Below are 19113 nucleotides of genomic sequence, written 5' to 3'. Positions count from 1 at the left end.
TCATTTAAGCATTTTTCACTTAACTCTGTTTATTGTAGTTGGTACGATTTACAGAAGCATCAGCCTTGCCAATAGGTAATCGTTCAAGAAAGTACATGTGCTATATTAAAAGATTATTTTTTCCGAAAAATATGCTTGATATTTATTTCAAGAATCTAAATGGAAAGGATTTACATAGTTTGTAGTTATGAAAATCTGGTGTTGGTCTGGAGGTATGTTGGGCGCTCTGATCTATACATTTAATCTTGCTGTTCATCACTAATTAAATGTTATCAATATTATTTGGATTAGCAGAACATTTCCTCAATCAACTAAACATAAATGTGATTAGAAGATTATAATTTCCAAGTCAGAAGGTTGTTGCATGCCAGTGTTGTCTTCAAAAACATCTAAAACATCCATGAACGCCTATCTCATTTTTAAAGTTAATATTTATACACATTAAACTTTGTATCTCCAGAATATTTGATTTATTTGTGTTAATAGTCTCTATCATTGCATCCTCATTAACACTGAAATTCACTACCCAGTCCAGTATTTAGAAGCACTTTTAAAAAGTGAAAGTTCCAAACTCTCAAGATGAAAAAGTCTATGTACATTGATTCAATTCCATTCTATTACTTATTACAAGAAAGCTTAAAAATAAATATAACATTTATTGAACGTTACAAATCTGTGTGAAACAGACAGAATTGTGGACCCTAATGCTTTTTTAATTTACTGGCTTTTTAAGAGAACAAAAAGAAAATTATTTTGATTAGCAAGAGTCCTCGCGTGAGGCTTTGCTGCCAGTTTAAGCATCCAAAAACTTTCTCAAATCCAGAATGCAGCACTATAACAACCATTCATTTTTAGTTTTTTTTCTAGTTGTCCGTAGTACCTCAGAACACAAGGCTCTGACATTTCATCTACTATTCTCACATTAACTCACTTTGACATGGCGATTTTATGTTTTATTTCCTTTCATGCTGTATTTTTTTTTCACAACAAATTTTTTTATTTTATTGATCAGGTAAAGCATATATGCAGTCCTCCACAGTCAGGAGAGCCCTGCCAAAACATCAAAGCATGTATGAGCACAGTACAAACCCAATCAGAAACAACCCCACTCATCCCCCCCACCACCCACGACCACCCAACGATCCCTCTACCCACCCCTTATCCCTCCCTAACCCGGTGCACGTAATTACAGCCAGCCTCCAGCAACCATTTGTTATCAAGCAAGGAAACTAGCGTCTCCTCAGGCCTGGAGCCCATCTAGGATCCAAGGTCAAACCCCTATATTCCGCCCACCTCTTCCATATCTTGAAATGTTTTCGGGGGCACCCTCTTGCCTCGAACACCGGGCGCTCTAGCCCCATGTAATAATCCATCCCTGCTTTCCAAACGCTCATAACTCGATAACTCTTCCATGCCTGCGCCAAGTCCCGCTTGGCCACTACAAGGCCCAGCAGTAACAGGTGACGCTTGTAGATGTTTCCTCCAACACCCTCCAGCACATGGAGGAGGGCCAGACGATGGGTCCGGGGAAGATCCCATCCCAGTACCTCCGATAAACAGCTCCATACACCCCGCCAGAACCGGGTCAGACCAACACAAGACCACACAGTATGCAGCAGAGTACCCATCTCGGCTCCACATCGCAGACACTCTGGGGACCCAATCAAACCCGCTTTCCACAGTCGCTCTCGCGTATAGTAGGCCCTATGTAGATATTTGAATTGGACCAGTCGTAGGCGCACCGCGATTGCAGTCCCCCGCGGGGACTCCAAAGCCTCTCTCCAATTGTCTTCATCCAATGGGCCAATGTCCCGTTCACAGGCTTCCTTCAACTTAAGTAGGGAGGAGGAACAATGGGTGACTAGGGTTTGATAAATACGGGATACCTTCTTGTCTCCAAGGTCTCCCATGAAAACCTTCGCCTCTAGAGGGCTGAACTCCGGCAGCGAATCCAAACCCACCAAGCTGGGTCCAAGCGCGTGGCGGAGCTGTAGGTACTTAAAAAATTGAGTGTTGGGCATATGGAACTCGTCTTTAAGCTCCTGGAACGATTTGAGGGCTACGCCGGATATGACATCTCCTAGCGAAGAGATCCCTATAGAATCCCATCCGCCGAACCCCGGCAACGAGGCCAATGCGGGGAGTCTCCCGTTATTCCACAAAGGAGTCTCCGCTGTCAGTCTGCCTCACCAGCCCATGCGACGCAGCGCCTGTCGTCATATCGTAAACACCACTTGCGTGGCTCGGGGCAACCGCCGCCGTAGTCTAGCCGAATACAAGATCTTATGCAAGGTGTGAACCCCCATCAGCGAGCGCTCTAAGGCGTAGGCTGGGTCTCCTCTATCTCCATACCACCATTCATTCAGCACTAACAAGTGGGAGGCTTGGTAGTATGACAGTACGTCTGATGTCGCAAGACCACCACGGTATGTGGACAGGAAACATGTACGCAGCGCCACCCTGGCGGCACCCCCAGCCCACAAGAAGCGTTCCAACACCGAATTAACCTGCCGGAACCACTGGGGTGCGACCGGGTGTGGGTGGTTCTGCAGCTGATACAAAAGGCGTGGGAGCGCAACCATTTTAAAAATCGCAGACCTACTGAATATAGTAAGAGGCATCCGGGACCACATTCTAATGTCCGACTGAACTCTTTCCCAGACTGGTACAACATTGCGCTACCAAGAGATCGTCGCAGATTCAGACAGGAACACACCGAGGTACAGCAAACCTCCGACCGCCACCCGTAAGGCCGACGCCCAGGAATCCGCATACACCCCATCAACCAGCACCCACAAGGTGGATTCATGCTGTGTTTTAATACTGTTTTGCATGTGGTTATAACTGAATGTCAGCATTTATACTCATTGTTCTCTGCTTAGTCAATGGAGACTCATTTTTAGGTCTCAGCTACAGACCTCTTCAGCGGTCTGACCTATTGTTTGCAGTATGGAGTTGGATGTGGCACAGCTCTTTGGTCCGGAGTGGCCGACTTTGTTATGTCTCAATTGTCTGTCTAGATTCAGTTGCCTTCCTCCATATTCATGTGTTTGTTTCACACAGGAGCGTTTCTGTCTTGGGTATCTTGTTGGTTGACATTTAACCTTTCACTACTGACCTCTTTTCAGGAAATAACATTGTCATTTACTTAAAGCACTCCATGGCAGGGCATACGTTTCCTTGCTTTCTCCCACCATGTGCTACTTCCCTATTCGGCTTCACTTTCCATCCTTGCTCTTCAAATTGATCTTCCGAACTCGTCCTTTGTTACCTGCCTCTCCCATTCTCGCTCCTTTTGAGGTCTCGCCTGAGCCAGCTCATGCGCTGCTCTGGTGAGACTTCTAGTAAGGGCTTCAGAAAATGCCACCACTGTGGCGATGAGCTTGCGGTTACGCGCGCTCTTCAGTCATGGCTCATTAAGTGCATCGCTCCGCGATCACTTTCACTTTGACGGGCGCAGCTGAAGGCAGGATTTGCTGTTTCTCCGAGCAGCGTCCTCATCACCATGGCAACACTGGGTCGGCTGACAGTGCTGCACTCTGTCACCTACTTGGTAGCGAAGGTTCATAATGGCATCTCTTTCAGGCTCTTTCCAGTCCGTGAAATCGTCCAGATCTGAAGGGCCATAAATCTACGGACGGCAAGAGCACGCGATCGCGATCTTGATCAGTTTCACTTTCACTGCCCCGTCAGTTTCTCTGATCAACATCGCGATCGGGCCCTCCAACCCCCTTACCACAGTAATCAAAATAAAAGTACATAAAAATACGTGCACTGTAGCAGAGCGCGTCTTTTATTTTAGTTTTGGGCCGTCCGCACTTCTACTTCCTCCACCCCCCTCACTACAGTGATTCACGAGAAGCCCCCTCACCTAGCCAGGGGAGTCTTCAAGCTCCAGACCGCCCCTTTTTCAGGCCGCTGAAGTGCGCCTTCGGTAGTATTCATTGTGGGGGGCTTCCTGGCCTGACCACCCCCTGTCAATCGGACCTGCATGGCTGATACGGGTCACACTCCCTCACTGCTCCGGTGCTTGATGCATTCGCCAGAGTACACTCCTCTCTTTTCGGCCGCGAAGAGCAGCCCCCCACCTCTGCCGGTCTCGCTGCATTCTCGCCAGAACAGGCCTCCACCCGCCAGAGCAAGCCTCTCCATGCGGCCGTCAGCACTCCACCAATACGGGGAAAGCAGGGACCCACTGCATCATTGACGTTGGCGCCGGAGGGGAATGCAGCTTTCAACCGATCCATTATGTGTTTCACCAGCGGTCCGCCCTTGACTCCAGCTGATCATAGCCGGTTCACTCTGCTAACTTTGTCTGCAGGAGCATGCTGTTAGGCAGGCCACGCCTCTCGGTCTAGGCCGCCTTGCTCCGTCTCGTCCAGGAGGCCCGCTCCACTCTCAACGGACCCCTACCGATTGTACCGGGCAATGTCAGGTCACAGCCCACTGGATAACAGTGCAGGAAAAGGATGGTGTGACAGATGATAGGGGGATTCGCATGGCTGGCTGCTGGAACCCCTTCAAGATGCAGCCCTCCCAGTTGGCTGCTGGCGTTGCCCAAACAAATCAAACGTCTGATGGTACTGAAATTATGAGCACTGACTAATGCAGTTGGGTAATGCTGCTGAATCGGTGGCAGAAGTGTGGTTGCTGAAATTAAACTGCTGATTAGACTGATGGTCGTGGTGTTTGCTGTTGTGCCAGTTGTGTGCCAATGTGCTATGCAGATGAACAGGGAACTTCTAATAACGGTTGCCTTTGAAACTGCATCTTTTCAATTTCATTTGTAAACACTGTGTTCATGATCTCCCTCCAGTACTTATTGACATCCCTTATTAAAAGGTAGGAAAATCAGATATTGCAGATATGTAACCGAGCTCGAGATTAGAAGAACACTTTGGAGACCCCTATCTCTGTGTTTGTCCTGGGATATGTCTTAAAATGCAGTATTATGCTGCAGACAAGACCAATAGAACTTAGTGAATGAAAAACAATAAACCCCAATAAATTGATGGGGCAATGATACCCGTCCTACTTAGTGTGACATTATAAGTGTTTTGCCATGCAACAGTTGATGTTGTTGCACCAAGGATATTGTGCTGCATAACTAAATACTTATAAGGTCCCAAAGGCGAGACCTATTGGCTATGCCAATATATATATATATATATATATATATATATATATATATATATATATATATATATATATATATATATATATATATATATATTTTTTTATACTGTTTTTATCTTTCTCCCATGCTCCCTACCAATTGCTGCCTGATGCCCTCTGACCTCATCGCCCTCGCTTAATATTTTATTTTTCTACTTATTGGCATCTGTCGTGCTATTGGCAGTTCCACAACTGTTTGACCATTTCAAGATAGCTGCTCAGGAATGTGCTTGCACATGTATGCATGGTAGGCACCTAGGAATGGGTTTGTATCATCTAACCAAAATAATCAGGAGATGGCCACCTATGCCATATGCTCGCATCCACTGTGGCTGTCTTTGAACTGGATTTATTAAAATACAACATGCACCGTCAAAGGTTGCCGATGTGAATGCAAGCCTGTCAATGATGACCATTTTTAACAACATTTTTTTAAAACCTTACGGGCGTATTCAAAGATAGATTCTTTTTAGGTTAGATAGCTACTAATGTCATTGGCACCCCTGAAGTCTACAAGAAAACACACTGTTACCAAACCAAAAAACATAGGGATAGAATTGCCATAATCTACAAGGACATCACCCACTGCACGACCTCCTCAGACGACTCAACCGCTATAATAGAGCATCTCAACTTCCAACTCCACACAGACGGAAAAGGCACCATCAGGGGCACCCTCCCCTACAGACCATCAGGACCTCACCCCAGGTCCTGCAACCCCATCCCTGACCTCATCACCCTAGTTGCCATTAATTCTGAGCACTATATCTTCCTATGGGATGTTAACTTTCACCTCGACAACCACAGGGACACCAACTTCCTGGAAAGCATGAGCAACATCAGCCTCAAGCAACTTGTCATCGACCCTACCCACATTGCAGGACACACACTTAACCCCATTTTTATTTCCAGTAACCGAGACAAGTGCACTGATGTCTCACAGCTCACCTGGACCGGCCACTACAGCATCCACCTCACCATTTCAGAACCTACCAACACTGACACCATGCCCCCCAGCTCCGCGTACAGAAACTGGAAAAAGATACAGATGACCAGTGGAACAACACGCTCAACTCCCATCTCCCAGGCACAACATCCAGCCAAGAACAGGCTGCAAATAACTTCTCCCAGTGGATCACAGAATGCACCAACACAATCACCCCTGCGAAACCGGGCACATGCAGCGGATCTGCCAGAAGAGACGGCTGGTTTACAGCGGAGCTGAAATCCACCAAATGCATCTGACTGCAACTAGAAAGGAAGTGGCACAGCAGTAAAGAGACAGGAGGCCACACCACCATCAAGACAGCACTCAACCAGTACTACCGCCTCCTGAAAGAAACCGAAAAGAAAGCCCTAGTAGACCGCATAGAAGCCATCACAAATCGCATGGTGGAGCTCTTTTCCATCGTGAAAGAGTTCTCCAACCCCGCAGCTGCCGGAAACCACAATACCCCTTTCAAGATGTGTGTGTGTCACCCTGACTGACTTCTTCCACAACAAGATCTCCGCATCTATGACAACTTAAAACATCAACCCTCCATCGCCGACAGCCTCAGCCTGCTCTCACCCACGAACACAAACCCCGAACACCTGCTCACCCATTGTGACCATCTCACGACTCAAGGCACAATTTTCATCATGACGTCATGCACTCTGGAGCACCCAGAGACCACTGTCCCCATCACATCTTCAACCTCGGGAGAAAGACAATTGCCTACGAGATCAGGAAAGTCCTGAACACTTCCCTTACCTCGGTCTCCTTCCCTGAGGGCTGGAAACATGCTGAAGTGAGGCCCCTCCTGAGGAAACCATCCGCTGACCCAGCCGAATCGAAGAACTACAGGCCCATCTCTCTGCTCCAGTTTACAGCAAAAGTTCTTGAGAAGGCAATCAGCCAGATACTTAAAGAACACCTAGAACACATCAACCTAGTGGACCCCTCTCAATCCGGGTTCCGAGCCAACCACAGCACTGAGACAGCCCTGATTGCAGCCACTGCTGACATCAGAGCCCTCCTGGATGCGGCGAAATGGCAGCTCTCATCCTCCTGGACCAGTCAGCTGCCTGCAACACCATCTCCCATCACAACCTGTTCAAAAAGACTACACCAAATCAGAATCCAGGGATACGCCCTCATATGGGTCGACTCATAACTTACCCAAAGACCCCAAAGAATGTGTCTTCCGGTGTTCACCTCGGAACCCAAGATGATCTGTGGCATCCCCCAAGGATCGTCCCTCAGTCCCACCCTCTTAAACACGTACACGACCCCTCTGGCCAACATATTCAGATCAGCCAGACTTAATATATTCTCCTACGACAACACCCTGCTCATCCTCTCGCTGTCAGAAGACATCACCACCACTAGAGCCAACTTCCACAGATGTATGATGAACGTCACTGACTGGATAAAGTAAAACTTTCTGAAGCCCAACACGGACTAGACTAAAGTCCTCATCTTTGGGAACACCTCGCCATGGAACAGCGCATGGTGACCTGCTGAACTCAACCCATCCCTCGCCCTGACAGACTACATCTGCAATCTCGGCATTCTCTTTGACAGCAATGTATCCATTAAGAAACAGGTTAACACAATCTCATCAGCCTGCTTCCACACGCTACACATGCTCCACAAGATCTTTAGGTGGCTCCTAGTCAACACCCGAAGGACCGTCATGCAGGCCCTAGTCACCAGCAGGCCGTACTGCAGAAACATGTTCTACGTAGGAATCCCTGCATGCCTCCTGAAGAGACTACAGACAATACAAAACTCAGTTGCCAGACTCATCCTTGACCTCCCCAGACTAACCCACTCCACATCCCACCTCAAGAATCTATAATGGCTCCCGCTTCAGATGTTGACCCACACATACAAAGCCCTGCACAACGAGGGTTCAGCATACATTAACAAACACATGACCTTCCACCAAATGACCAGGCAACTATGTTCCGCCCCCCAGTTGCTCGCTTATACCCCACGGATCCGCAGAGGCAAAAGCAGAGGACGCCTCTTTTCGCACCTGGCGACTAAAATTTGGAACAACCTTCCCTTGCTGGACCCCATCATCGCTCCAGCAATTCGAGAAGGGTCTCTAGACCTTGCTGTAAGAATGAACAGACCACCACTGTTTGCTGTGCTTTAAAACTCCTTCCATGATTGATTGAATGTCATGCATCCATGGCAGCCCGCTTTGAATTCATTTGTAATATTTTATTAATCTCATACCATGGTGGCCACTTTAGATACTTGTGTATTCATAGCTATCTATCTCCCATAAAGTCTTGACAAAGCCAGTAGGTTTTGCTGCTGTGACCTATTGGCTTGTCTGTTATGGACTGTCTCAAACAGCAATCAGATGTCAGGAGACCTGTTTTGGGCTTTTGCAATGTGCCAGCTATAAATCTGCTTGGTTGCCATCTTATTTCTTGAACAAAAGAAGTAATATGTTGCTCTTTTGCTTACATTGCATACATGCATTGCATGTACTGCATACATTGCCTGATTCATATTATATGACTTCAGTGACGGATACAACGAAACAATTAAGCTTTTAACATCAAATGTGTTTTATACATTTTCTTACAAACTAAGTGCCCTTTTTGCCTCATGGTCAAACATATGAACTGCATAGCATCTTGTTAGTCAACACCCCTCCTATCCCTCACTTACCACACTTCCTCTACTATCTGATCTTTCCCCCTTCTTCCCTTTGTCCCGTCTCATTGATCCTCACTCTACCCCTTCTCTCATCCACCCATCAGCAGATCCAGATTACATTGTTAAAAAATAGTTGTTCTCCCATAATATAGAAAAATGTTTACACATTTCCCATTATTCTTAGCCGGTGCATCCACTCTGCTCATGGCCAGTGTGCATTTTATTTTTTCCAATCATTCGATATATGCGGTGCATTTAAATATAACCTATAAGTGAATGTCTTTGAAGGTCATATCAATGTTCTCTTTTGGTATTCACAAGCAAATCATTGAATAGTAACTTAATGACTGCACATACTCCGACATTGGGGCATAGAACTCCTCAAAAAAAGATATACTTGTGCTGAAAAGATTTACTGTAATAGATGGAGCCCCTCCATCATGAAACTGCGGTAAACAGCCATTTATTGAAGACGCTTAGGTTTATCACTGGACTCAGACCCTTGTCTTTTTTTACCTACCATGAAAAGATTTCTCAAGAACCCTCATGTGTGTAAAAAAGTAGGGGATAATCGGTCCCTTGTCCAGGAGAGCTGTTACCTCTTTGCTAATGAGGTTTTAGTTTGTTTCATAATAGATGGGTTTTTGGTTCTGGTGTGAATTGGAATTCCATAGAACTTTCTCTGAAACCTGGGGACCGTTTGCAGAATCCAAGCAACCTGTTATTTCCCTCCATCTGTGAATGAACAGCCTCAACAAACTTCCCACATGTGGTAGGCAAGAAGGAGTACGCCCTGCCTGTAGTTCCTCCTGGAGCGTTAGCTGCACCTCAGAATCTTTCTCTGCGTTTCCGACCAGCTCCTCTTTTCGGAAAAAACCTCCAAACTTTTTCCTGGTCCTAGAGTTATCTTGCTCATATCTTGATTTTTGATATCTCTGAGAGGCTGAAAAGAAAGAAAGGAAGGCTGGCTGAGCACCTGCTTTCCTCTACCGGCCTAACCAAAAACCTTCTTCATGGTTTGTTGAGCCTTATCCAAAAAAAAGTGGTCACCGATGTAAACAGTTCTTATATAAAGGGATTTCTGCAAAGACACTCATATGGCAGCAGACCTGCCTTGGAAATTGCCAGATCACCCAACTTGGGATTTATTTTATATCTGGAGAGAAAGAGCACAGTTTGTATTCCAAGAAAGCATATAGAACTCTGTGCCTATCCCGACAAGATGACTGAGGATATCAAGATATTCTAGGCCTCCTCTGCTTTGTTTAAAAGTTTTGTTAGTGGCCCCCAGATAATTTAGAAGCTTGACTTGGTAGACGTTCCAGGAATGAGCTATCCCTTATTTGGGGCCCTTTAGGAACTTGGATATAAAGGTCTCCATATTACCATCTATTTCGAGAGTCTGACCACTTTATCTTCAAAGATTGGTCTTCCCAATTTCGCCTTCAGCGGCCCCTAACCTCCTTGGCCATGGGCCTTCTTATTCTGCTGCTCATGTATGTACTGGGCCATATTTGCCACCAGTGCCCATTTGTCTGAGGGTAGATGGTAAATGTCTTCCGGGTCCAGCATGCTCACCTGCCCTTGGACCTCTGCTGCTCCCGCTGTAGGAGAACTCTCCCGCTGTAGGAGAACTCTCCAACCTGGAATGTGTGGGACCCTCCGGTCTACATGGTCTGCTAGGATATGTTCATCTTCCAAATCCTCATCCTGATCAAGGTCGGCAGATTCTTCCCCAATGTCGAAACCATCTTCAAGCAGAATACCTCTGTTTTCTGTTGGGGTAGTACAAGGAAATTTGTGATTAGAAGGGTACACAAGTGTGTTATTTTAAACATGCCTATTGAAAAACGCCTGTCTTGGGCTTTCAGAGTTGTATGAACGAGGGAAGGACCGTGCCTTGGTCTTGCAGTGAGTTCTTGGAGCTCTCTGAGGTTCAAGCAGCCCAAAGGAAATAGTGCCATCACCCAGTGGTGGGGTTCATGCTGCGCTTGGCCGTCAGCAATAGGATGTTCCTGCTCTAGAGCATGAGACATTGCTCTTTGGTATGACGCATCTGTAGAGTCGACAATATTCATCTTAAATGAAGGAGAAATTGCTCCTGCTAAATGTCTTCATATGGACTGTCTTTCTTTATTCCTGCCATGTTGATCAGGAGTGTATATCATTTTAAACTGGTGAGGAAAGAAGGTATGGCCCACAAACTTCTTTGTTAATGTAGGAAAATAACAGGATTTTGCCTGGGAGCACCTGTTTGATATATTGGGCTAATGTGAAAAAATAGGCCTTGCAAGACCAGTTCAGCCTCTGCGGAAAAAGGTCAAATCGGCACACTATCGTTTATGTCTGCTGCTAATACATGCAAGCAATAGTATTGACAAAGCTCTGGACTCAAGTGTAGTGAAAGAATGCACAATTCGGCCCCATGACACCAAATTATGGTGTGGAATATGTCTCCTCTCTGATACCTTAAGAGGAAAGCAGCAGGACTCCTGGCCGATCGAGCCTTCGCTCACAGTGCCCCTAGAGGTGTCAACATGTAACCATGCTTCTGTGACTCCGGGCTTCTGCGCAGCTCTCTGTACAGCGGGGTGGGGACCTGAAATACACTGCCTTAGTAGCGGAGAAATTAAAATTACTAAGGGCTCACAAAAGAGGTATGCGCCACAGCTGAAAGCACACATTTAAATGTTATGATATATGGAAATAAATTAGGTACAGCATTAAGCTTGCATTATTACTTGAAACAAGTACCATGTGGCATAGGCAGTTGAGGGATTTTCTTTTATAGTGTTGCATATCATACGGAAAGTCTCACAAACATACAGTACCACTGAGGACAAATGCACCATCCCTTCCCTGCAGCCCAGGTGAATACCAGACAGAAGAGTCAGCCAGACTACACTTCTTGGCCTTGCATTCTGGGATCTACAGTGTTGAAGCGAAAGGTCGTTCTTTTTCTGAAGACTGGTGTAGATAAATGCTCCACATTGAATGGGACTTCAGCTAAAGCCTTTCTAAAACTAGCAATCCGCAAATCCAACCAGTCTTACCTGTGAAATGCTTTTGACAACCTATTGACTTTCCCAGTGCTTGTTACTGATAATAAAAAGTCTGCAAAACCAAAAAAACAAGCTGTTGCAATGCAATAGGTCTCGCATTTACAAGAGTTTGAGCTATTGGCATTGTAAATGATAATGCCTTTAAGTGTTGTTTTTAAAACGGATAAATAAAAGGCATTGTCATTTACAATGACAATAGCTTAAACTCTCGATAATGCAAGACCTATTGCATTGCAAATGCCTTCGGCGCTCGTGCTATATTTTTTTTATAGAGTCCGAAGAGAGCGTTTTTCAGGCAGGACAAAGCTATTTGAGAAAATAGTGCTGGAAGGCTGTAATTAAGGCCTACGATTAACAACACCCGTAACAGGCGGTGTTGCCATGGGAAGTTACAAAATAAGACCAGGCAGAACTAGGGAGAGACTACTAAGCCTATTGACCAATGAACAGCCACAATTTACAGTGGATAATGACACAAGCAATTGAAAAATATGGGCAGAGAGTGGGCGGAGCTTCAAGTCCCTACATACAGCATGCCTCGCAGAGCTGCGCATGCACTGCACAGGCTCGACCTAAAAACTAAATGAAAATGGCCCTGTCCCATGGATTGGTGCAACACGTGTTTTTAGGGTCGACAATTTTCTTAATGTGCTGTTTTCCGTAAGGCTGGCCCCATGTGTGCTATTTGTTAGCACACAAGTATATTTAACATCATAGTGCCATGGTGGACACTTTTTCTGTTTATTAATTTATTGTGCCAAGATGTTGTACACTAGCGATTGTGATTGTAAGCTAAGCTAAAGAATGTGCTGAAGCACATTCTGATGAAAGAAAAGAACAACCAGTTAGCAGCTGCCATGCCTTGGTAAAAAGAAAAATATAACCGTTAACATAACTAACAGAGCTATCACTTGGGAATCACGATCGGGAGCAGTGGAGGAGCAGGGCATTGGGGTAGTGTTAAAGTAACTAAATGCTGCCAAGCAAAATTGTGAAGAAGCAGTGTTGTGGTCGACCTCCCAATTCTGAGCACACCCAGATAGATTTCCTTAGCCCCAAGAGAATAATGCATATTGCACCCCTTTCGAGAAAAGGCAAATGGACAGGTCTCTCACTGTTCTCTGACGAGTTATTCTCATCCAGATTCAGAGTGTTAGGAGTCAGAATCTTGCCAGAGAAACTCATCTGCAGGGTTCCATGATACTTGAACCCACACTTCGGCCCCTGCATACTTGAACCCACACTTCGGCCCCTGGAAACAGTAGACAAACTGGTTGTTTGGTGTTTCATAATAAAAAATTATTTAATATTCACATAAGGCACTGTGCAGATTTTGTGGACAGTTTCATTTATATTGGTTCCATTTGAAACAATTGTTTAGTTTGAAGCCCATTACCTCAGTATGAGTGGGGTAGTAGGCTGCCCTTTCTTTTTAAAATTATAATATAAGTCAGCATCAAATGATGATCATCATCTTGTTGCAACGTATGTCTATTTTATGAGCTCTTGTCCTATCAAATACTTTAATTAATTGAGGAGCTATAGCCATTGGGAAATGCTCCAATAAAATAAAGCCTAATTTAATCAATGAAATGTCTTGAAATGGTGGATTCTTTCCCATGTGTGGGAGTCATTTTTGATACAAGGCTCAATTGGATGCCCCTTTTTCACTGTGTTTATTTGTAAGTATCAACGAGGGAATCTTGTAGGGTACTAAAGTACACGAGACATGGGAGCATGTATTTTCAAACTGCAGTCAAAGTATATTAGGCAAAAAGCCTTGGCACTGTCCAATATAGTGCAGGCATATTATGTCGGATCCGCTTTTATAGATGATTTTGAAATTACATTTTGAAATGGAATATTAGATCTCCCTTCTGCTGTTAATATTTTTTTATTGCAACCAGTAGACGGGGCTGTGATACTGCGAAGATCAGATCAAATGTGCTCAAATTTCACTCTAGTTCTCTCCATGGGTTAACCCTCAGGCAGCAGAGTCGAGAGATTCTTATATACATGATCTGGGAGTTGGTGGAGAGGCAGTCATTGCATCTTCTCTCCTTCTTGAGTTATTTTGGTAAGGTTACTTGTTGCTTAGTGCTCTTTGCGAAAGGACCATCCATGCCAACTTGCCACAGCTGCTAATCAGTGAATTGCTAACATATACTGGAATCATGTCATGTGGGAAAAGGAAAAATGTGGCGTTTGGAAATTTTCAGAGAGGATCTATGTGAGAAATTAGGTTATATGCGGAGAGGGGTGGAAGCTCCACTGAATAAAAACCGCCCTGGTCAGGGTAAACCAAAAAAGTCACAAAATAAGCCTGTGCTTAAGCCTCCGGTAGCATGGCACAAACTAGTCCAGCTCATCTTAGAGGGAATGTGTAAAATATTTACGCTTCCCTTAAACCGTAATAAAGGGATAACACAACCCAAGAAAAATCCAAAACTTATTAAAATAGAGTAAAATGGAATAAATGGAAAAGATAGCAAAACGAGAAAAATCCAGTCAGTCGAACCGGAGCTATGAGTTTGGAATGTTTTAGCTGAAAACAGCGCCAAGAATCACAAAGCGCCACTTGCGTGTATCTGGTCGTGCTGGACTGGAGGAAAAATCCCAAGTTCAGGCTTATCGTGATTGAGTGTGCAGATGATATAGGGACCAGGAATACTTACTTTCCTAAGTCCGTGGAGGAGTGCCGTTTACAACGGCTGAGGCTGTGAGGAGAAGGCTGTCAGCACGAGAAGCAGAGCAGGCATTGCGGTTGATGCAGCGTGAAGAGCATGTCTCACTGGAGCTTCAAGTTGGTGGTTTTGCTGTTGGTATGAAGAGGAGGTCCTGCTGGAACCTCTTGTTGAGTGTAGTCAAGTGCTGTGGATTCTCAGCACTGAGAGGTCACTTGGTGGTCGCCAGGGTCCCAAAACATTTGTGTCTTCACCTTTTCTTCAGAAAGTGTACACTCTGAATGCCCGCGAGGGACCCAGGAGGCACCTCAAGGCTCCTCTTGTGTAAAAGGACTTGTGACAGCTGCACGGCCTAACCAGGTCCCGGCAAATCCAGTTGGTTCAGGTCAGTTGCAGGTAGGTCTCTGGAAGCAGGTCTTGTCCCAGTAGCGCAAACAGGAGGTAAGCCAACTGACCCTTACAGTCACTTCTGGGGAGCCTGGGTTCATGGGCTCAGGCAAGGAGGTCCAGTCTTCTTTCAGACAGCAGGACAGTCCTTCTGAATCTTCACTGGTACATGTGTGTTCGGATGAGAGGCTCTGAAGGTTCGTTTTATTCCTGGTGCCTTTGTGTGGGGAATTCCCTAACTTACCCCAAAACTGGTCCTGGTCAGTTCTTCCCCCTCTGCTGTTCCTGGGTCCAAACTGTCTGGGGTTACCAGGCAGGCCTGTGTCAGGTTCTTTTGTGCGTGCTGCTGGCGGTTCCCTTTAATGTGTAATGAAGGCAGGGCACAACTCCACTCATGTAAATTCTCACCCTCCACATCTAGGCTTCTTTTGTCTCTGTGTCTAAAAGAAATACACTAAACACGGGCGTGCCATGCACATTCATGTGACCCTGTACACAGACAGAAGGCACAATTGTTTTAGAGCCGAAAAATGTCAACCTTCTAAAAGTGGCATTTTCACAATAGTAATGTAAAATTAGACTTTACCATCAAAGAAGATTTGAACTCGAATTAATTTGAATGTAAGCAGCATTTCTCTATCTGTTCCAAACTGCAGTTATGACTTGTTAGTATGATAAGGGATCCCAGTGTTTGGCTATAGGAGAGATAGACTTACATCACTGAAAAACGACTTTGTTTAAAAGCAAGCTTACTTTTTAAATCCCCGGCACCCTGCTCTCTGCACCTTTTATGGCCTATTGTAGGAGTAAATTAAAAAGGAATGTTTAAGCTTAGCAAAAGGTGTAATTTGCCTGGTCAAAATATCAGGTTAAAAGTGCACTACACCCTAAGACCTGTTTTAAAAGGATGCTTTAGTGGGTAGCACAATAAGTACTGTAGCCCATTAGTAGCATTTGATTTACTGGACCGAAGTGCATGTGGTGCCATACACTAGGGACTTACAAGTAATTTAAATATACCAATCAGGTGTAGGTCAGTTTTAACATATTTAAAAGGACATCACAAGCACTTTACCCCTGATTAACAGGAGTAAATAGCTCAGACCCTGAAAGCCAACAATTACAAAGGAGGGCAGAGGAAGTTAAAAGTCTGGGGTGACCCTGCAGAAGGGAACAGGCTTAACAGTGTACCTCCTAAAGTCCTGTACTGGTCAAGAATGCAACCTGAACTGGATTCTGATATCATATTAGCTTCGTTTGGTGAGTCGTTTTAATAAGGTCCGATCAGCAGGCATGGTCAGCTTTCCTAAAACGAGAATGTCAAAGTTCTTGGCTCATGGACACCTATGGGATTTCTCTCTCTGCTCAATCCTGTGAGCTCTTTTTTTTCCCTTACACCTTTTTTATCCTGGCTAACCTCAAATATCTAAAACTTCATTCAAAATCTATAGGGCAGCAGCATTTGTCAATTTATCAACATTAAACTTCCCTCTATTGTGCTGTGCTGTTTCTAAATGTCTTGGGGCAGTCATCAGGATTAGAGAGAGCCTTATTGCAAAGTACAGGTATGGTAGAAATGGGATTTTGACGTGCCTTCATTATTTATTTTAAATAAAATTTGTGATGAGAATTATTCTTTCTCATGTTGTAAATGAACTGTTTATATTGCATTTAATGTGTTTTTATAACTTTTTGTTGAAATAAACTAAACTGGTTGATTGCTTACCCTTCCAAGTTACTTTAATAGTCTTTTACCAGAAGTTGGAAAAAATTATATTGAGAGAATGTCCTCAAAATTAATTTCCAAGGAAGCATTTTCTGATTATAGCAGTTGAATTATTTTGCCGTGACTTCAGATATCATACCTATTACGTGATAGAGAGTGGTCTGTAAAATAAGTCACCACAGTTCGGTATTCCTTTGCAAATGCTCCATGCAGATTTTTTTGGGCCTTTTTTGGTTTTCACTTTAGATAGAGCCTTTGGAAAATACCTATTGCAAGCTTATTGAGAAGATGGGGGGCATGTAGCCCACCCATTGGTTACCAGTGGTTAGCTTTCATGTCAATCTTAATTGCTTCTTATTTCATTATTTTATCAGCCCTGTGTTTGTCCCTCCGATAAGCCATAGCGTCCTTACCATCTCATTGATTGGCTGGCTTCTATGCATCTTCCGTTTGCTTTTACTTTTTTTTCTTTTTGTTTAAACACTCCGTTCGAGTGCATGGGTTGCCCAGCTGCCTCCTTGGTGTTTTCCTCCCCCACTCACTCTTGAAATTTGTTTCTCTTCCTCCACCTGCACTCGTGTTGCTCTCTCTAACTTGTGTGCTTCTGCTGCTTCCGCCACAACTCCATGTTGTTCATTCACCCATGTTCCCACACTCTTGTTTATTATCCTTCGCACTGTGTTGCTGCCCCCCATCACATCACATTTTCGCAATCCCCTTATCTTACAAAAATTATTTTCCGAAGTCTTTCGCAGTGCTTTTCCTTTTTGTCGATCCATCTCGGATCGCTAAGTAAGCATTTGTGTTGAACGTGTGTTCACTCCTACAAGGTGACGTGGTGGTGGAATCGCAGTTTTTTTGTTTTTTTCGTCAGCCATGCTGCACAACAGTCATGATGCTGTGCAGCGAGGCTAAAAATATTAGCAACGCCAATAGATCTTGTAAGCAAGGCCCCCTTTGCCAGTTTACTCAGTCTATCTACCTCATTACACTTGTATAGGTTCCAATCACGCGTAATTGACCCTCCTTTGGTGATTTTAATATCCGTATGCTGGGGCTGCATGGTTTATTGGTTTATGTTCAGCAACATAGAACTTGCAGAAGTTACTCAAAAGATTATCTGATTTTTTTCCAGTTGCAGTTTGGCTTGCATAAAAAATAATAATCATTTGACTGGACCGTTAGAGGCTCTGGAGGGCTCACTAAAGAATGAATTGGGGTGGAGTGAACAAGAAGGAACATTCTGTCTTGAGCGGTTGTTCACTCTGTTGTCATCACACGGCCTGTGAAAAGTTCAGGTGGTTCCTCTGTAAACATAGTAGTTTTGTAGGGAAAAAGTTATCAACACATTGGATTGATCAGTTCAGGTGACTCCTTGAAGAGCTTTGGTTTTGTAGGAAAAAAGAAACTGCTTTATTGTAAGAACACTCTCCTTTCAAAGGTTCTTTATTTCGTTTGAATTTTTTTTGCGTTCTTCTGAATGAGATGTTTAAAAAGCCAACCATGATATTATCTAGAAAGTTCCAGTGTGTTTATGCAATTAAATATAAATAGATGGAATGAGGAGTGTATTGGCAACACGCTTATTTTGTTATCTTCTTTAATGATGTAATCCATGTATTTTTCGTTCCTTAAAGGTAACGAATACCCAAGCACAGCTGTTATACTAAAGTTTCACTGTGTCTGCACACATCGAGGCGTGTCCTCAGCAAGTTTCTGGAGGTTGCCGTGAGGTCGGCCGCAGGACGAGTTGTTTTTCCCCAGACTGTACCGACAACTTTGAAGTACGAAAGTCACATCAGCAGAGCTAAGAGGCCTTTGGATGGTTCAGAGAAAAACCTCGATGGCATGTTAAAATAAATAAACCGAGTGTATTGTTCAAATGATGAAAACAAGGCAAAAAACGCACACAGTTCTTCAACGTTTAATGGGTTTGTTACTTTTCTCCACATTGCAATACGTCTGTTGCTGCTGTTTCTTTTGTTAAAATATTTCTCTAAATCTTGACATTGACATTAACTTGTTAAGAACGTAATGGGCGAAGTTGCCTTATGTAAAGGAGTTATGTGCCAATGATGGAAATCTAGAAACAAAACGATTGCTGTCTTTGCACTAAATAAAGCTTTTTTTGCGAAACACAATCCTAGTCATTACATTTTAACACCATATAATCTGTTTGTTAGCAATTGTAAGTGTTAACTTAATGACCAATGTTTCTGATAAATGGTAGGTACCGATTATTTTTGGTTTACTACTGCTTTCACTGTTCGTTCACCAGTTACAAGTGCTTTGAACCTTTTGCACTTCTTTCAATAAAATCACTCTCCCAAAAACATCTCCCTCATTAGGTTCAAGTCTCAAATAGCATTTTGTACAGGCATGAAGTGACGAACAACTCATATTTTTGTTATGTATTTT

The 19113-nt window shown here is 44.2% G+C and overlaps 1 protein-coding gene across 1 annotated transcript in view; it reads left to right on the top strand.

The window, feature by feature from the left end:
• The window catches only part of PWWP2B (PWWP domain containing 2B), a 113779-nt gene extending 94943 nt beyond the window's left edge, over positions 1-18836 (top strand). Inside the window, exon 3 of the mRNA XM_078643464.1 lies at positions 18333-18836. The gene's annotated coding sequence lies outside the window, so the exon portion shown is untranslated. The remainder of the gene's footprint in view (positions 1-18332) is intronic.
• Positions 18837-19113: the final 277 nt, after the last annotated feature.

This window comes from Lissotriton helveticus, chromosome 5_1, assembly GCF_964261635.1.
Source record: "Lissotriton helveticus chromosome 5_1, aLisHel1.1, whole genome shotgun sequence".
Lineage (NCBI taxonomy): Eukaryota > Metazoa > Chordata > Amphibia > Caudata > Salamandridae > Lissotriton > Lissotriton helveticus.
This window is presented reverse-complemented; position numbering and strand designations above follow the sequence as displayed.